This window comes from Rhinopithecus roxellana, chromosome 2 (genome assembly GCF_007565055.1).
Source record: "Rhinopithecus roxellana isolate Shanxi Qingling chromosome 2, ASM756505v1, whole genome shotgun sequence".
Lineage (NCBI taxonomy): Eukaryota > Metazoa > Chordata > Mammalia > Primates > Cercopithecidae > Rhinopithecus > Rhinopithecus roxellana.
In genome coordinates this window covers 181239522-181260351 of record NC_044550.1, presented here as the reverse complement: position 1 = coordinate 181260351, position 20830 = coordinate 181239522, and the positions used below count along the sequence as shown (strand labels likewise).

The 20830-nt window shown below is 35.5% G+C and overlaps 1 pseudogene; it reads right to left on the bottom strand.

The window, feature by feature from the left end:
* Window positions 1-1865: 1865 nt before the first annotated feature.
* On the bottom strand, window positions 1866-19767 carry LOC104664132 (annotated as a pseudogene).
* Between the last annotated feature and the right edge of the window lie 1063 nt (window positions 19768-20830).

Sequence of the window (20830 nt, the reverse complement as noted above, 5' to 3'; positions counted from 1 at the left end):
AGAGGGATTGCTGCATCACATGGTAATCTTACGTTAATTTTTTGGAGAAACCTCCACACTGTTTTCAGTACTGCCAATTTTTTAAACAAAACCTCACCACTCAGTTCCTTTGGAAGGAGGTATGTGCCACAAGATACATTTCCTCTATTATTAACGCATAGTCATGTAAGTGTGCATGTGTGTGTATTTGACTTAGTACATATAATAAGAATTAAAATAGCATCTTTGCACAGTAGTGGAGAAAGATACTGTTACAAAATATGGAAACCAGACTCTTCATTTATAATATTTTAATCACTAGTATGGATTCTGAGGAAGGGTAGTGTTATTTGCTTACATATCTTTAATTTTATATTTTTATAGTTCTGCTAAATAACATGTATTTATTCCAGGCAGCTTTTCTGTTTAGTCATGTGGATTTCTTTACCTGACTATGTGCACAAAGGAAAAGTTATTTGTTATTGGGAAGACGTTATATATTTCTCTCAACTATGTAATCTGACATAAAACATTTCTTCATGTTCTTATTGGACATTTACATATTCCCTGGTAAAATTCCTGTTTAGATCTTTTAAACATTTTTTGATTAAGTTATTTGTCTTTTCAACATTGAGCTGTAAACTTTCTTTATATATATTTTTATATAAGTCATTTATCAGTTATGTAACTTGCAAATATATACTTCAAACTCTGGATTCTCTGTTGACTTTATTGATGGTGTTCTTTGATGGGTGAAAATCTTAATCTTGATGAAACACAGTTTATGAATTTTATTTTGGTTGCTTCTCCTGGTGTGATATTTAAAAACCTTGCCAATTCAGTGTTCCAAGAAATTTTATTGTGCTGTATATACAATTGTTTTTGGTGCTTTGAAATATTAATGAATTCATCCTGTCATCAACCCCATGAGGTTGATAATACTATGACCACCACTGCCATTTCATTGGTGAGGAAGTTGAAGCAAATAAAGCCCAAGTAACTTGTCCAACCCCATATCATCATGTAGTGGTTTCTCAGAGACTTCAATCAAGGGCATCTGGATCCAGAGTGCCAGCTCTTAACTACCATGTTATGCTGACTCTTCTATTTGGGGTCCAGATATTTTCAAAATATAATATTCCCTATTTTCCACTCATGTAGCTATATATTAATGATAATTTTATTACAAATGTATAATTTAAAATATGTAGAATTATTATTCCAGTTATGTATCACTACATGACAAATTGTTTCCAAATGCCAGGCCTTAAAACAACTGTAATAATTTTATTATCATTGCTCAGAGTTTGGGGTTGTTGGTTGGGCTAAGGTATGTCTTCTTTCCACAGAGTTTCTTATGTAGCTACTTTCCTATGGTGCCTTGGTCTATAATTATCTGAAGGTCATTTGCTTACATACTTAATGATTCAAGTTGAAGGGATAAAAGTGCTCGTGGGCTACCAGGATTTCTTAGGCATATATTTTTGTCTGTCTGCCAAATTGTCATTTATTACGGGGACTACAGATTGAGTTAAGGAGGAGTGGAGAGAAAAAGAAACATACAAACAAAATATCCAAAAAGAGGGAGAGAAAGAGAGAGAGAACATGTTGTGTTTCCAACAGAACTTTGAAAGTTAAGCTGCATTATTTCCACTACATCATTTTTGTTGAGACAGCTACAAGGTCTGCCAAACTTCGAAGGGAGGGCATGTTACTTGACAGGATAATTGTCAAAGTGTTTATAGTAATGTCACAAAATGTTTTAAAGAGATTTTCTGTCACAGAAAGAAAGGAATCTCGCATCATAACCTTTCTTGCTGGAATAAACTGAAGAAGTCCCATCTATCTGGTTTCCCAGCTTCAAGACTCAAATACAGCTCATCTCTTTATCCCTTCTTTCCAGTTCTAGCAAATTTCCAGAAATAAAACATACAACATTTTATGATGGTAAGTATCACAGTTGCCACACAGGCCAGCAGGAACCCAATCACATCCAAAGAGTGGTACTGGAACCAGGTGAGGTCGTGGGCTGCAAGCTGAGGGTGCTTGGCTCCTTTACGGTGCCTGACAAATTCAATCCAGAAGACTGCCCAACCTTTACTGGTTGATCATGACCAATTCTTGATAACTTCATAGTGTTCTCTTTATATCTGAAGGATAAACATAGAGATATCAAAATTGAAAGTAAGTTTATTTTCTTGAGCATATCAAGTCCATGTAAGGTTTTTATTTTTAATTTATTTATTTATTTGTTTATTGAAACAGACTCTCGATCTGTTGCCTAGGCTGGAGTGCAGTGGCGCAGGCTCAACTCACCGCAACCTCCACCTCCCGTGGTGTCAAGAGGTTTTCCTGCCTCATCCTCCCAAGTAGCTGGGATTACAGGCTCACGCCACCACGCCTGGCTACTTTTTGGATTTTTAGTAGAGAGAGACAGGGATTTTCCATGTTGGTCAGACTGGTCTCGAACTCCTGACCTCAGGTGATCCACCCGCCTCGGACTCCCAAAGTGCTGGGATTACAGACATGAGCCACTGCGCCCGGCACATGAAAGGTTTTTAAAGTGCCAAATGATTCAAAGTAAATGGCATATAATTGACATAGAATTTGTGCAATTTAGTTTGAGTCATCATAGAAACTTTGGCTTTTACATTGGAATTTTATCACTGACAAATTTTATAAAGTAAAACAAAAAGTCAGGAAAATTAATTTCTTACAGGCAAAACAAATATAAGTCATTTTATTATTATTTTTTAGTTGGTTAACTTTTAGTTTTTGTGTATATTTACCAGGTGTATATATTTATGGGTTGCATGAGATGTTTTGATACAGGCAGCAATGTGAAATGATCACATCATGGAGAATAAGGTGTCCTTCCCTTAAACATTTATCCTTTGTGTTGTGAACAATCCAATTATACTCTTTTAGTTCTCACACAGGCCTATGAGAACGTGGGCAACGTCATGAGCATTTTTAAGTGCTTTAGGAAAGACAGTGAAAATACAATTTGAGAATTATCATGTTTAAGTTCCAAAAAGGAATTGTGTCATGGTGAGTGAAATGCCTCATAGCTAGTCACTCTGCTTCTATACTACCTTTTGCCTCCTACTGTTTCCTACCCAGTAGCCAAAATGATATTTTTGAAATAAAAGTCAGATTTTGCCACTCCCCTAATTAAGATTTTTGTCTGACTTCTCATCATATTAAGAATAAAATCCAACTCTGTTATTTGGCCTACAGGACCCTGCAACATCAAACACTGGCAAGTTCTTCTCCTAACACTTTTTCCATACACACTAGGTCTTCTAGAGACATTGACCTTCTGTTTTTCTTTAGGGTGCCAAAAGTGTACTCACCATAGCATCTTTACACATTTTGTCCCCTCTCTCATACTCCTGGAACATTCTTTCTTGCAACAACCCAAGGCATGCTTCTTTCTCTTTTTGAGGCTTCCCTCTAAGTGTTACCTCTATGAGAGGCTTTTCCTGGCCACACTATGATGGAACTTGTGGGATTTTCTCCATTGTTTTATGCTTATTTTGATATTTGATTCTTAGAATTTTAAATACATTATATATCTTATAAAATAAACCTTTAAATATTAAAGCCAAAAGATGAATATTCATACACTAAGTGAATAGGTCAAAAGTGTAAGATCATCTTGAACATTATCTTGAAGAGAAAATACCAATTTACCTACTCTTCAGATCATGGTGTAGGATGCCACAACCTGTCTAGAATAACTCTCTTGTCCTGATCCATTTAGTCACTACTTTTGTCCTCCAATTAAATATTAGCCTGACTTCAAATATCATACATTAGTTTTCTTTGTTCATGTGACTGAATTATATAACATATTCATTAGAGTCTACTTTTTAAAACTTTTGTGTAGCAGTTGTTGGTTAATACCATTGCTGTGTAGTATTTTCTTGATTGCTAAACCACAGATTATGTCATCGTTTTATGACCAATAGACATTTGGTTTACTAACAATTTTTGAACAATATTAATAATTCTGTCATAAGCATTCTTGTATATGAAATGCAAGAGTTTTTTGCCCCCCCTCACAAGATGTGCGACAGCTGTGTGGCTCATCTGTTCAGTCGCCATGCACGCTCAAGCCCCTTACGGGAGAGGGAGCACGCAGACAAGCAAGTGCAGGAGCCTGGGCAAACGCCCCTGGGCTCTGGCGTCATGGCAGCACACAGGGGTGGGTGTCTGCAACTCCTGAAGCCCAAATGGGTATGTGTTAGTGTACTTTTTTAGCCTTGCCATGTACTGATGGCTTAAGTGTTAACCAGTTCAGTGTCCTGTTAGTACTCAGGTCCTTGTCCAGCATCCAGGAAGAATCTGGTTGCACATGGACTTGAAGGATGAATGCAGAGGTTTTACTCAGTGGTGGAGGTGGCTCTCAGTGGGATGAATGGGGAGCTGGAATGGTGATGGAGTGGGAAGATGATCTTCCTCTGGAGTTTTGGTCATCCAGCATCCAATCTCCTCTCCTCTCCAACCGTCTTCAGCTGAACTACTCTCAGCATTCAGAAACTCCTTCTCTTCTCTCTGATGCACCATTCTGCCATTCTTCTGTTCTTCTGTTCATGCTGGGGGATTGGCGTTTATATGGGTACAGAATAGGGGTGTATGGTGGGCCAAACGGCAACTTTGGACCTCAAAACAGAATGTCTCTTCTCATTTAGGGCCAGGAGTTTTCAGGCTTGAGGGTGGGACATCTGCGGGGGAACCAACCACTTCTACCCAGTATTTTCCTGTTTCCTGTCCATGTCATATATAACACTAAGTTTCCATATGTATACATATCTGTTGGGTATATAATTAAAAGTAGAATTGCTGAGATAAAAGTGCATGCATAATTATAATTCACTTCTTGTCTTTGTTTTTCTTTAATTTCTAATTTTTAAAGTTTTATTTATTTTTTAATTTATTTTTGGAAACACTTTTGCTCTTGTTGCCCAGGCAGGAGTGCAATGGCACGATCTTGGCTCACTGCATCCTCCAACTCCCAGGTTCAAGCAATGGCTCATGCCTGTAATCCCAGTACTTTGGGTGGCCAAGGTGGGTGGATCATCCGAGGTCAAGAGTTTGAGACCAGCCTGACCAACATGGTGAAACCCTGTCTGTACTAAAAATACAAAATTGGCCGGGCATGGTGGTGCATGCTTGTAATCCCAGTTACTGGGGAGGCTCAGACAGGACTTTAAATTTTTTTGAAGTGTGTTTTCTTAATTTCCAAAATTAAAGATATTTTAGTTATATTTAAAAAAAATCTCCCTTACTTCCATTAAGGTTAGATCATATATTCTTTATGATATTGAATCTTTTCAAATTTACTGAGTCTTGATTTATGGCCCACCACAGGTCACTTCAAATAATTATTAACAAATCAATATGCTATAAGAAAATGTGTCTTCCAGTTGATATATATAATACATACATGTGCATATATATACACACACACACGCATGAATGTGTGTGTGTATCATGTTACATTATAAGATTCCATTTGTTAATTGTGTTCTTCTAATATTCTATGTCATGTCTCATTATTTGCTCCTCTTTTTAAAGTCTATTTAGATTTAATGGAAGTATCTGTATATTTGCATTTAAGTAAACCACTTTATTTTGTATTTTTTTCATATTGGTCCAACCTGTTTTATGGTAAAATCTGTTTTAAAGCATTCCTTTAGGTGATACCTTTCGTACATAAAAACATTATTGATAGTAGTTATAAATGCTGAATTGATGGTAACTGGACTGAGTAGACATTTTGCACGTTGTATCCTTTGGAGTATAAATAAATTAATTATTAAAAATTTAATTTATTAATTTTTTTGTACTTCAAAAGCCATCATCAAAAAAGTAAAAAGCACACCAAGAATGAAAAACAAATTTGAAAATTATATATCTAAGATTATATTCATGATACTTAAATAGTTCTTAAAAGTCAACAATGAAACAAGTAGCAAAGTTTAAAAATGTTTCAAGGATTAGAACAGACATTTTTCCAAAGAAGATATATGGTCAGTAAGTACATATAGCAATGCTCCACATTTTTACCTGTAATGAAAATTCAATAGAAAACCACGAGAGATCATTTCACATCCACTAAGAAGGCTATAACAAAAAGATAATAACATGTTTTGGCCACAGTGTGGAGGAATTGGAACCTTCTTGCTTTGTTGGTGGCAATGACAAATGGAACAAGTACTTTGGAAAACAGTTTAGCAGTTCTTCATAAACATACAGTTCCCACATGAGCCAGAAATTCCACTTATAGTATCAATCCCAAAGAAAAACATGTTTATGCAAAAACATGTGTAGCAATTTTCCTAGTAGCCACAATTCAAAACAATCAAAAGGCCAATGAACTGATAAGTGAACAAAGAAAATGTATCATATCTATACTATAAAATATTATACTGCTGCAAAAAAATGAAAATACACACTACAACGTGAATGAATCTAAAAACCATTACAAAAAAAAAAAAAATTATGCTCACTGAAAAAAGTCACTTATACAACACCCTAAATTGAATGATTCCAGATGGCTTCATGACTCATAAGCATTCTAAATATATTGGGATTTTACACCTTAAATAGGTAGGTTTTAAGTCATGGAAATCACATGTAATTATCAAACCAGTTACAATAATGGAAACAATAAAAATGAATTTTTCACCAAGAAAATAGTTATGCTTTTAGAGATTTTAGATATTTAATTAAAATATTTTTCATATTTCTTTAACTTTATCCTTCATTTCTACTGTGGATGGATCTTATAATTTTTTAAAAAACTGTCTTTTTAGGAAAAGAAGGAGTCAAATTGTCCCTGTTTGCAGATGACATGATTATATATTTAGAAAACCCTATCTTCTCAGCCCAAAATCTCTTTAAGCTGATAAGCAACTTCAGCAAAGTCTCAGGATACAAAATCAATGTGCAAAAATCACAAGCATTCTTATACACCAGTAACAGATAAACAGAGAGCCAAATCATGAATGAACTCCCATTCACAATAGCTTCAAAGAGAATAAAATACCTAGGAATCCAACTTACAAGGGATGAGAAGGACCTCTTCAAGGAGAACTACAAACCACTTGTCAAGGAAATAAAAGAGGACACAAACAAATGGAGGAACATACCATGCTCATGGATAGGAAGAATCAATATCGAACTGGATCCTTTCCTTACTCCTTATATGAAAATTAATTCAAGATGAATTAGAGACTTAAATGTTAGACCTAAAACCATAAAAACTCTAGAAGGAAACCTAGGTAATACCATTCAGGACATAGGCATGGGTAAGGACTTCATGTCTAAAACACCAAAAGCAATGGCAACAAAAGCCAAAATTAACAAACGGGATCTAATTGAACTAAAGAACTGCACAGCAAAAGAAACTACCATCAAAGTGAACAGGCAACCTACAGAAAGGGAGAACATTTTTGCAATGTACTCATCTGACAAAGGACTAATATCCAGAATCTACAAAGAACTCAAACAAATTTACAAGAAAAAAACAACTCCATCAAAAAGTAGGCAAAAGATATGAACAGACACTTCTCAAAAGAAGACAGGCATACGGTCAACAGACACATGAAAAAATGCTCATCATCACTTGTCAGAGAAATGCAAATCAAAACCACAATGAGATACCATCTCATACCAGTTAGAATGACAATCCTTAAAATGTCAGGATACAACAGGTGCTGGAGAGGATGTAGAGAAATAGGAGCACTTTTACACTGTTGGTGGAACTGTAAAATAGTTTAACCATTGTGGAAAACAGTGCGGCGATTCTTCAAGGATCTAGAACTAGAAATACCATTTGACTCAGCCATCTTATTACTGGGGATATACCCAAAGGATTATAAATCATGCTGCTGTAAAGACACATACACACGTATGTTTATTGTGGCACTATTCACAAGAACAAAGACTTGGAATCAAACCAAATGTCCATCAGTGACAGACTGGATTAAAAAAATGTGGCACATATACACCATGGAATACTATGCAGCCATAGAAAAGGATGAGTTTGTGTCCTTTGTAGGGACATGGATGCAGCTGGAAACCATCATTCTCAGCAAATTATCACAAAAACAGAAAACGAAACACTGCATGTTCTCTCTCGTAGGTGCGAACTGAACAATGAGATCACTTGGACACAGGAAGGGGAACATCACACACAGGGGCCTATTGTGGGGAGCGGGGCAGGGGTGTTGAGGGGGGAAGGATAGCCCTAGGAGATATGCCTAATGTAAATGATGAGTTAAAGGGTGCAACACACCAAATTAGCACATGTATACATATGTAGCAAACCTGCAGGTTGTGCACATGTACCATAGAACTTAAAGTCTAAAAAAAAAAAAATGAATTAAAAAAACCTGTCTTTTTTATATTAGCTATATAACTTTAAAATTATTATTGTGTGGAACATTGTTTCACTATTGGATACCCATTACATATATGGAGTTCAAAACACAATTTTTAAATAACTACTCAAAAATATAAGATGATTTCAGATTGGTTACTTCATGTAAGTTCTTTCAAAATTAGTCTCTTAAAAAACAGATGAAACTCATACCTACTATTGAGAAGATAAACTATGTATAAATACCACCTAGTAAAAAAAATTGTTACACTCACAAAGGGTCATTAATTTCTGTCTTCAGTGCATTGAGCAAGTCTGTACTTGACACTGTGTTGAAGTCCAATCTAATAGCTGCTCCTCTGGCCTTCATTTGTGTAATGTTATCAGGTTGATCCTCATACAATTTAATGCCTACCATAGGGATCCCTTGGTAGATCACCTCGTGATGCCATTGGATCTACTATGAGTAAAAAATGCCCTGGTGTTTGGATGACCTAGGATTGGATAAATTTTAGCAATATTATTCATAGGAATAAAATGAGGAATGAACAACTAAATACTCAACTGACAGTGTTTTCTAGTTAAAATGTTGAACTAAATTAAAATTGTGTTTCAGACTTCAGAGGAAGGAGCACCTACTTGTGCTGGAGATGTAAGTGAAAACTATATGGTGTGTGTGACTTCAGAATGAAAAAAAGTTAAACAAGATTAACAGTTGGACTAAAGAAAAAGTGCAATCTAAATAAAACGTGCAAAAGGAAAAAGAAGCAAATAAAAGAGATGAACATGTAAGAATGTGTTCTCCCACGTGTAGTCACAGAATGTGATATGTGAGATGTGCAAGGCAGCAGGCAGTGGGGTGGTGGTGGTGCTAGGATTGCAGAAGGACAGGTCACACTTCATCATGAAATGTGTCATCACATTATGATTAAGATTAGGAATTTAATCCTACAGAAAATGCAGAGTCCCTGTTGATAGCAGAAGAGCTGCTATTTTTAGTGACGTTTGAAATAACCTGCATAAAAAGAAAGAACAGGTGTAAAGTTATAGAAATAGGAGACAAAGAGACAATCTATGAAGTTGTAAACAATTCTATAAGACATAATAACCCCTGAAATAAAAATACTCTAATTCTGACAACAAAGGATGTGAATGTAAATCATAAAATGCCATCAATTACAGCTTATTATTTTCCCCATAGGAATGGAAAACAAATATAAAGAAGTTTCATTTTATTTTTAAGTTTTTCCATAACACATTTTCAATATGCTTGTTTCATGACTAATAATTAATGCTTTAATGGGCTATTACTAATATATTCAGTATTTGTACTCCAGATTCTTACCAAGAAGGTCATTCTGGGGTATCCACTTGTACACCTGAGTACTGAGTCCTAAGGCATGTGGTTTATTCCCATCAAATCTCCACAGGACCTGTTACAGTAAGGAAAATATCTTATTCCTTGAGTAGAACTCCAAGGTTATAGAATGTTAGAACTCTAAAGATATTAAGGATGAGATCAGGGATGCTGAGGAATAAAATTACTCAAAGACTGATGTAAATAGAATGCCAACATTTCATTTTCTTAACTTCTATAATTTGTTAAGTGTGTAAGGAAATCAGGATTTTCCAAATAATAGCTTGGAAAAAATGAGATTATAGATGAAAATTTCATGTATTTAAAAAACTGTTAGGCTTTTCAAAAGAAGACCCATGTGTGGCCAACCATCATATGAAAAAAGCTTAACATCCCTGCTCATTGGAGAAATGCAAATCAAAATCACAATAGATACTATTTTGCACTAGTCATAATGGCTATTATAAACTCAAAAGGTAGTACAGGCTAGTGAGATTGGGTAGAAAAAAGAATGCTTATACTCTGTTAGTGGGAGTGTAAGTTGGTACAACCATTGTGGAAGACAGTGTGGCACTTCCTCAAAAACCTAGAGGCTAAAATACAATTCAACTCACCAATCTCATTAGTGGGTATATACGGAAAGGATGAAGAATGATTCACTTATAAAGGCACATACACATGTTTATTAATAACAGTAGTTTTCACTATAGTAAAGATATGGAATCAACCTTAATGCCCATCAATGACTGACTGAATAAAGAAAATGGAATGGGGTACATATACACCATGGAATATTATGCAGCCATAAAAAAAAAAAAAACCAAGATTTTGTACTTTACAGGTACATAGATGGAGCTGGAGGCCGTTATCCTTAGCAAACTAGCATAGAAACAGAAATCCAATTAACACATGTTCTCACTATTAAGTGGAAGCTAAAAGATGAGAACACACGGAAACATAGCAGGGAACAATATACACTGGGGTGTATTGGAGGGTGGAGGGCAGAAGGAGAGAGAAGATTGGGTAAAGTAACTAATTGGTAATGGTCTTAATGCCTGGATGATTAAACAATCTGTAAAACAAACTCCCATGACACAGATTTATCTATGTAAGGAATCTGCTTCTGTAGGCCTGAACTTAAAATGAAAGTTAAAAAACAAAATAAATGAAATTTGAGACACATAAAAATTCTAAAAAAATATATGCATGAAAAAAATTTAAATAGTCATAATAATTCTAGTGAGGGTAAGCAATAACAATTTAGTAATGACCTATATGTTTATTTTGTTTTATGTATTTTATACTAGTTTTCATCTCCCATATTGAATATTAATTTGTTCATTTTTTAGTAACATAGGAAGCAGTTCCTGTAATTCTGCTTGTCTATAAGCTATTATATTAGAGTTTGGTGTCCTTTGATTGACAAAAAGGCAAGTTGATAAAATAAGCTAATTGTAAGAAATAAATTAATGCTACAAAGGTAGCATGTGTAACTTCTTTCAAATTACAAATTATCAAGCACTACTTGGAGGAGAAATTTCAAGGCACAATTTCTGAGACAAATTCAGAGTATTATCAGTATTGCTAATTTTGGTTGCTGTTTCAGCACTGAAATGAGGAAACTTTAGGTATCATAAATAAAGATAGAGCTGTTGAATAAATTCAAAATTGTGTTTTTCTGAATTTGGTCAACTGATTGTTAACACTTAGACAATGTGCTACAAAGTGTTGACAACAGTGATTAATATGATCTACTATAGCCAAGACATTTTTATGTTCAAGTTACTAATTTTGGAACTCCCAAGCAATCCTCATAAACTGAACAATAATTTACAGTGTTTAACTTTTATTTGTTATATCAATATTAAAATAACTGAGTTTTCAGCAAAAAACATTAGTATAGGTCATTACAAGAAGACTGTATCAGATAGGGAACTAAAAAGTAATTGACAAATACACAAATGTCACCATTTTATTCTATACAGAAGAAAATGTGTTTTCTACTATGTTCTATGGAGGGAACATCTGAACCTGTTCCCCCACCTGGCTTCCTTCTGTTTGACTCCTTCCTATATTTCCTTCTGCTGCCTCCATCGGGAGGAGTTGTTAATCTGATAGTTAGTGCTGACTCCTTGTGGGACCACATTTTATACAGCACAGGATCCACCTTCAGGTCAGGATCTATCCCCATCCTTTCTCTTCAATCTTCCTGCATCAGACATTGGCTGGGCCCAGTCCGGCAAGGGAGGTTGCTTTTACTCTTTCTCTAAATCTACTTGGCTGGTTGGAACTTGGACTAAGTCTGTCAGCCTAGACCGTTCTTTCTCTGAATCATACCCTTAACATCACTCAGATAGGCCTATTCCAAAATGTACAGAAACTATATGAGGCTGGATTACATGGCAAGCTTAAACTGCACGATGCATGTTAGACATTTTGAAATACCTGCTATCGTTATTGTGCTAGTGAAGTTACCCATTAAAATGTAACTTCTTCTGATAACATCTGTAGTGTGTCCAATGCCCTCAGAAATCCTTAAACATAAGGATCAAATGACAGGGAAAGAATTTGGTAATATCTCTTATGTGATCCCAATATCATGATAATATTGAAACTTTACCTACACCTCTTAATATATTTATTCCTGATCACACTATTAGTGCCAAATTTATTATCCATGAGTATACCCTTTGTATTATTTTAGCCTCTTCCATGTGTATTTCTGATTTTGAACTTGATAATAAGTGCTTTCCCAAGAGCTACATTTCCAGGCAGGAAATTTCTATAATTGAATTATTTACAGACTTTCACAGCCTCTTTTAGTAGTTTTCCATACCAGTAAGGAACTTTATCTATCCTTCTGTGGGATCTTGGCAAGGGCTGATGCGATTACATTGGCCCTGTCTTCTGTCATGTTAAAGACCATTGACTCCAGAGAAAACAACACAACACCATTTTCTCCAGAGCTTGGGATAAACTCTTCCATTTCCTGTGACAAAAGAATTTTTTCCATCACAAAAGAGTAACAGCACAGCAGGCACTACTGGAAGAAATGGTACAAATATCTAAAGAGAGAAAATCAAGTATTATCAGGAATTATTGGAGGAAATTATATATTTTAACTGACTCAATCACTCAGTTTCTTATCAAGAAGATGTACAATATGAGACAGCTCGCCTCTACTAAGGGTATTTATATAAATATGTGTGTGTGAATGTTTGCGTGTGTGTGTGTATAAGGGAGAAATGAAATGGAGCTATTTCATAGTAGTCAGGGAGATAATGTTAGAAAATATTATACCCAGACTCTTCATTTATAATATTACAGTTACTAATATAGGTTCTTGGAAAGTGGCACTGCTTGACTTTAATTCTATATTGTCATTCTGCTAAATCACATATCTTTATTTCAGGCAAGTTTTCTATAGAATTGTTTTAGTTTGAAGCTGTCAATAGTTTGCTTCTCTAAGTATAAGGAATGAGGAGAAGTTACTCACATTTGGGATGATTTTATGTCTACATTTATCTTCCTTTATAACCCTTTACACTTCATTTAAATTTTGTCAGCGGTTTCCAGTCTTTTTTCAAAAAAGAAAAAAAGTAACTGTAAAAGGTGGTGAAGAATCACTGACACTCCAGAGTCTGGTTGTGGTTTGGAATTTCTATGAATTAGTCCTGAGAGTCTCATTTATGGTAGAGAATTATACAGTACATAGTGAGATGGTTGAATGATCATATTTTTCAGGTTATTATTTAGGTGGACAACTTTTCCTGAAATCACACTGCTAAATTGATGTGCTATTTATAATTGCATGTGAGGAACTCTCATCAGCACTTTGCTGTGTCTCGGAGGCAGCAGCACTTGCACCTTAATGGGAGAGGCCCCCAGGGCTTTCCGCAGGGGAGATCTGGTCACCCTCATGAGTAGCTCACTCACACTACACTTCCTGGTGAAGATGTGCTTGGCTAAAATTGATTGATATTTATTCTGATTTGCTTTCTCCAATCTATGCCAATACTTACATTTATAAACTTTCAGATTTAATCATTAGGGTAAACCTTTTTTTAACTGTTGTTAATAAAACAAAGAAAAAAATCCAAATATTGACTGTGAAGACCATATATTGCTGTATATTTTTTCAAATATGATTTTTAATCTTAAGACATCAATGTAAATGTGAGAGTCACTGTACTACTATTCCAGATGACACATGGGGCATCTAGGCATTTTGTGTGATTGCAGTTACCTGTTGCCACATTTAATGTCATGCGTGTTCAGTGTTTACTCTCACTGGCTTGATACCCGGAGCCTTCTTCATCCACCAGTGTGGAAGTAATCTAACCTCTGTTTACTGATTCATCACTGATGTGGACTGGTTGTTTCCCACTCTGTGACAACTTCATAAAAATAACACAACACCAATGTAAGTAGTTTTATAAAAGTATGAAAAGTTTAAAAAAGAAAAGGAAATATTTCTAAAATTTCTCTCTAGAGATATTACCAATGTAAAATATGTATGTTCTCATCATGGCTTTTATTCTATTTCTACATGTACACGCATGCCATTTACTTAGAAAGGTTTAACCTTATTGTATATACCTTTTCCTCCTACAAAAACTTGTCATCTTGTTATATTTATCATTTTCTACCTCATTTTACTTGCATTTTGGCTCACAGTGTAATTGAATATTTGATAAAATTATTGTAAGGCCGTAGTATGCATATAGTATAAGTGTTTAATCATTCCTTCATTTAAGATGTTGGATTACTTCCAATGCTAGTTTTATGAATATTTTCCATAAATATTAAATATGCACATCTTGACTCATTTTTTCTCAGTATGATTACATGAGACTATATTGTGAAACCAATGGTTATGTGCATTTTTAAATCACTAGAAACATTTTGCCAGGTGTCTTTTTCTCTTAAAATATATACACATATTCTGAGAATCTAATATGTAATTGAAAAGCAAACAACTTTGGTTAACAATTGTTCTACGTAATAAACATTTAGAGAACCAATTTTACAACCATTGATTTTCATTCAAATCTTTCTGCAAGTTAATAACAACAGCTACTATTAGTAATTATCACTATTTACTACAGGTCATCCTTTTTCTTGTCCTTTTACACCTCCTACTATCTTCCGCCTCCTATTGGCACTATCACTTTCCCTTAATGTGAATAGGGAAATCTTTCAATACTAGGGTAGGGTGGCATAGAATTTTTATTAGTTTTACCTCAGCTTTTGTCTCTTTCAAAAATTATAAAGCACATAAAATTTGCATTCAATACAGATATTGTATTTTAACCGTGGAATAAATTCTCAGTTTGATGTAGACAAAAATCTTCAGAGATTGCTTCATAATGTTTTAAAGAATGCTTACTTTCTATATATGTCTCAAAAGTATGATATTAATTTAAAATGTATGAGGGTGTTGTGTTCCTTTGAAAAGAATATCATCTTCTAAGTAGAATTCTTTTGTTACTGTAAACTAAGTTTACTACTATACAGATACAAGTGATAGAAACTATTTGGTATTTATAATAAGTGAATCGTTCATTTTCTCTATGCTTTTCTGTAGGGAGCTTTGGTGTCTAGACACAAGTTCCACCAGGAAGCTGTACTGAGTTGTTCATCATAAGACTGAAAACACCTTCTCTAATAGGGCATATTTCTGATCTAAGATGTAAAACTCTGGTATCTCCGCATAGAATGAGTTACATTCTTGAGTAAAATCAAGGGAACACTGGGTTTGGCTGCAAATATTATTAGGGGTACACATTTATATCATTGAGTTATTCTTTTAAGTTAGAATACTTAAGATCTGCATCACTTACAGTAGAATTTTAGAACAACTTTCTTTTATTATTATTATTATACTTTAAATTCTAGGGCACATGTACAACTTTCCCATCTTACTGGCAAAACTAGTATGTCTATTTTTATTCAAGTCTGCAATATATCTGTCATCCATGACTTTTCAAGGGAATGTAATCTTGATGTGTTGAACAATCTGGTTCTATTAAATGAAGAATGATATCTCAAGTGATTTGCATATGTTAGGTAATTAGTGTTAGCAATCATAACAAAATCATAATTGCGAAATTAATATTTTTGAATCACTGAATATATAACAGAGACATTTTAAGTGTTTTGTCTGTATTAACATTTTTTCCACAAAACGCAATATGAAGTGGGTACTATTACTGTAAATGTAGGCATGATTTTTCTATCAACATTGTAGTTCACTTTTCCAACATCTGCTACCAGAGTCCATGCAAAATTTCCCAAATGGTCTGCTCTTTCTTTGTTTCTTTTTTTTAAATTACCTTATCACATATCTTCATTTCCTGACTCTTTTTAGTAGTTCTCAAATGTGCTAAATAAATAAGTTAGCTCCTAAAAAGTATCTGGCTCTAACTTGCCTCTCAGCATCATCTGATTCTCACTCAGCCTTTCCCTGCAAACTCAACTTGGAGTCTTGAGAATTTTCCTCACTACATTACCTTCTTTTCCTTTTTGTGTTTTCCTGCTCCCTCATTATTTCACCAATTTCTACACATTGTTCAGTGCTCAGCTTCGTTATCAGTGAGTCCAGGATACTTTTTATTATCTCCACTGATGCTATGTGCCATTGAGTTTTTCCTTGAGATAAAAGCTTTTGCACAATTTTTATTACTTGCACATATTCTGTCTTTTGAAATAGAATGTAATGTGTGTAGGGAGAGAAACTGTGTCTATTTGTTTTCCTCTTGCCTGTGGTTTGTGTTAAACTTTTTATAAACATTCTTTTAATGAATGACCAATACCTTCTTATGTGTTGCATAATCAAGGCTTAAATTTAACCACCCCTGTTTTCAAAGTCTTCTTAATATCCCTCTCTATCTATAATAATGATGAAACTCATCTACTTGTGATGGTATCAGCAAGTCAATATGTACACGTTTCCTAATTGGTATCTGCTTTACGCTGCCCACTGCCTATCTTTCTTTCTGTGTAACTCAAACACTCTGCATGAAGTCTATAGAATTATTCCTAGTAAAATTTCAAAGCCAACAAAACAAAACCAACAAAATTTTCTTTACCGTAGGTAAGGATTTGGTAGGTTTGCAGTAGAGTCCTCCAACAAAATCATCATTTAGTAAGAGTGAATGAGGAAATTGAAAATCCCAGGAGTTTTGAGTAAGCCAAGTTTTGAGTATGTCAACTTTCCCCATTGTTTCAGAAAAAGTGGTGGGTCTTCCTGAGAAGAAAAAGGAAAGAAAAGATGGATGGCACAAGATAATTACATAAGGTAATTTTCTGAAAGGGATTAGAATAATGTAGGCAAAAATGTAGCCAAGTGTCTGTACTTTGAAATACATAAACATATGGTCAAATATTATAAGCATAACTTCATTTTTATGTATTATATATTTTGCCCATGTGTATTTATAAGAAAAGCAAAGTGATAAGAGAATTTTGAGGGTCAACTGCATCTTGGCCAATGTTACATCAGAATACTCACAATCGTAAACAATGACTAAAACAATCTATAGAGAAGTGAATATCCATTTCCTTTTTTTTTTTTTTTTTGAGACGGAGTCTCGCTCTGTCGCCCAGGCTGGAGTGCAGTGGCGGGATCTCAGCTCACTGCAAGCTCCGCCTCCCGGGTTCACGCCATTCTCCTGCCTCAGCCTCCCGAGTAGCTGGGACTACAGGCGCCCGCCACCTCGCCCGGCTAGCTTTTTGTATTTTTTTTTTTTTTTTTTTTTGAGACAGAGTCTGGCTCTGTCGCCCAGGCTGGAGTGCGGTGGCCGGATCTCAGCTCACTGCAAGCTCCGCCTCCCGGGTTTACGCCATTCTCCTGCCTCAGCCTCCCAAGTAGCTGGGACTACAGGCGCCCGCCTCGTCGCCCGGCTAGTTTTTTGTATTCTTTTAGTAGAGACGGGGTTTCACCGTGTTAGCCAGGATGGTCTGGATCTCCTGACCTCGTGATCCCCCCGTCTCGGCCTCCCAAAGTGCTGGGATTACAGGCTTGAGCCACCGCGCCGGGCCAAACATCCATTTCTTTACCCTTTAAAACTTCAATAGTAGCATATAAACATTTAAAGAACTCTTTGAGCTCCACGATCAACTAATTCTGATGTAGCCATAAAAACAATTTTGTAAGAAATAGTCTCGTTTCCACAGTTTATTAAGCTAATCCTTTTATCTTTGGTCATTCAAGTGAACCGTGGGCTATTTTGAGAGTGTGGCTGAAATCCTTGTACCCACTGCTGCTTTTGATTCCTGCTAAGGTATTAATCATATCAGTTTTTAAGTAAATATATTTGCAAATGCAGCTAGAAAATTTTGAGAAATTATCGAAATAGAGATTTGTACCCAAACTTAATATGGCTCATATTTTGTAATACACAGTTTCAAAAATAAAACTATATAGATACAACAATGTTCAGACTTCAACAAGATGATTGGTCTCAAATAATTTCCAATCTTTTAGTGAAGGAATGTAGAGGCATTAGAAACTACAAATTACCCTTAGTGGTTTTTACATTTGAGATAGAGGCACTATTTCTCTCAACTGTGAAGGAAACCTTCTGGTGACATGGGACATATTTTAATTTCAGAATAAGGAAACTGAGGTATACAAGAAAAAATAATTTCTGCAATGTTGCATAGATAGTTGTAGAAAATTGAGTAACTACTCGATCTACATGTATGCATTCAGTAAGATGTTTGTGGATGGTTCTGACTTTTTCTAAAATGAAAAAAATTAATAGTAAAACAGATGTGTGATTGTTTAAAGAAATATTAGGTGCACTAATTTACAGATTTATGACTTCCTAGAATGTTCTGTGTGAGCAATGGCCTCAGGGTTTTAACTGACCTTAAAATTTAATCTTTGCTATAATATTTGTACAATTGATAGATTATCTTGTGTTTTCATTTCATAAATTCACTTACAAAAAACTCCACTACCAGCCGGGTGTGGTGGCTCATGCCTGTGATCCCAGCACTTTGGAAGGCCGAGGCAGGCATATCACTTGAGGTCAGGAGTTTGAGACCAGCCTGCCCAACATGGTGAAACCCCCTACCTACTAAAAATACAAAAAAATGGGCAAGTGTGCTGACACATTCCTGTAATCCCAGCAGTGAGCTGAGATTGGATCACTGCACTGCAGCCTGGAAGACAGAGAAAGACTCCACCAAAAACAAATTAAAAAAAAAAAAAAAAAAAAAAAAACAAATTTAAAACACCAAGTACCCTGACTTTATTGCTTTATATAAGCTCAGCTTCAAAGGCACAGGAAAGTTAATCTCCATGTTACCAACTGAAAAATTTACTTACCTAGAACTTCACTGGAAAACTGATCCCAGTTTTTCATATTAAGTATTTGGAACCAAAACAGAAAATAAACCACATAGATCGTAATTATTTTACCCTCTCCATGAAAGTCATTTGGTCACTTAATTCTGACATAACAACAGTTATGTAGGAAGGTGGAAATAGAAATCCTCCACTATGTTTTTCAAGTGTGTAGCCAGCAGAGAAGGGGAGACTGTACACAAATGGTATGTTAAATAGCTCAGCCAGCAGCTCCCCACAGGAAACAATCGCATCTGCAAGAACAGCATCAAATTTTGACTCTTGTAGATTCTCCATAAGTTTCTTATTTGAAACTCCATCCTTACAGAACTTTCTAATTATGTCATTAAATGTACAGATGATTTCTTGTACTTGAGAAAAATATGATCAAAATGTGTCTTTTGGAAGGTCTGGCCATGATGATAACCTCAAAGTCAGTTTTAGTTAATGATGCAGGATAAACTTCAAGTTTAGGAGTAGATGGGCTGTTGGGATAAAAAAAAATGGAAGCTGAAGATGCCAATACGGTCACCTCATGACCCCTCTGGACAAGCTCATCCAGGATTGTCTCTATATTCATCCAATGACTGAAATCTGTGGGCCACACCAGTACCTTTCCACAACTCCCAGAGCTAATGTAACAGGTCAGCTGTATCAGCAAAATAAAACTGGAGTCCATTTCATACACGTCCTGGTGCAATGCAATGCTTTTTCCCATTTGCTGTTTCTTTGTATCATTTCTTATGGTTATATCCATGATTAAATCACTCTTTCCCATTTGCTTTTTCTTTCTGTCATTTCTTATGGTTATATCCATGGATAAATCAATCACGAAGTTCAAATGTAACTTTTACACTTCAAAGTAAATATGATATCATTAGATTAGCAGTCTGAACATGTATAGGGCAAGAAATTAATGAAGGTAGATGACTTGTTTACCCAAGTGTGTTTAATGTTCCTTTTATGTTTATAAGTGCTATCGTTGAGCTAATAACAATGTTCTTGTATGGACACATCACTTGTCTTATACAATTTATTTTAGAAGAGTTTCCACAAATGTAACCATGAGAGGTTCGTGGTTCTGCATTTTGTTTGACACAGAACTAAAGATAAAATAATGAAACATGGTTCAAATGTTTTTTATATACTTTGTTTACATATAATTTATATGCAGCACCTTCAGCTGAGGTGTGATGTGTAGAGCGGGCTGCCATTTTCGCTGTTTGGGCAACTTAGCTGTTCTTCCCTTCAAACTTTGGAGAGTTCAAATGTACTGGTGGTGGAAGGAATCCACCAGTTGCTGAACATCACCTCTACAAAAACATTGACAGACTACTTCCTTAAGCAGCTCCCAGATTTTGTTCCTCCTCACTGGATGGGACATCCCAAAAAGGGACTCCAGTCACTCCCACCAGTGTTCTTGGGTCTGTAGAGATTTGAAAACTCCCTGTGGCAAAGCTCCCAGAAAGAGGTATGGCCCGGCATCTTTGCTGTTTGAGTGACTTATCAATTCCAGTCTGTAAGCTTGGAAGAGCCCAAGCTGACTGGGGTGGAAATGATACACCAGAAGAACACAGCAACTATATAAAAACGGGGCCAGACTGCTTTTTTAATTGTGTTCCTGACCTTCATCCTCATTACTGGGTGGAGCCTCCCAACAGGGATTTTTGGCTACCACCACTGGTATTCACCAGCTGACAGAGTTTCCAGGCATCCCTGGTAAAAAGATGCCAGGCGACAGGGCAGG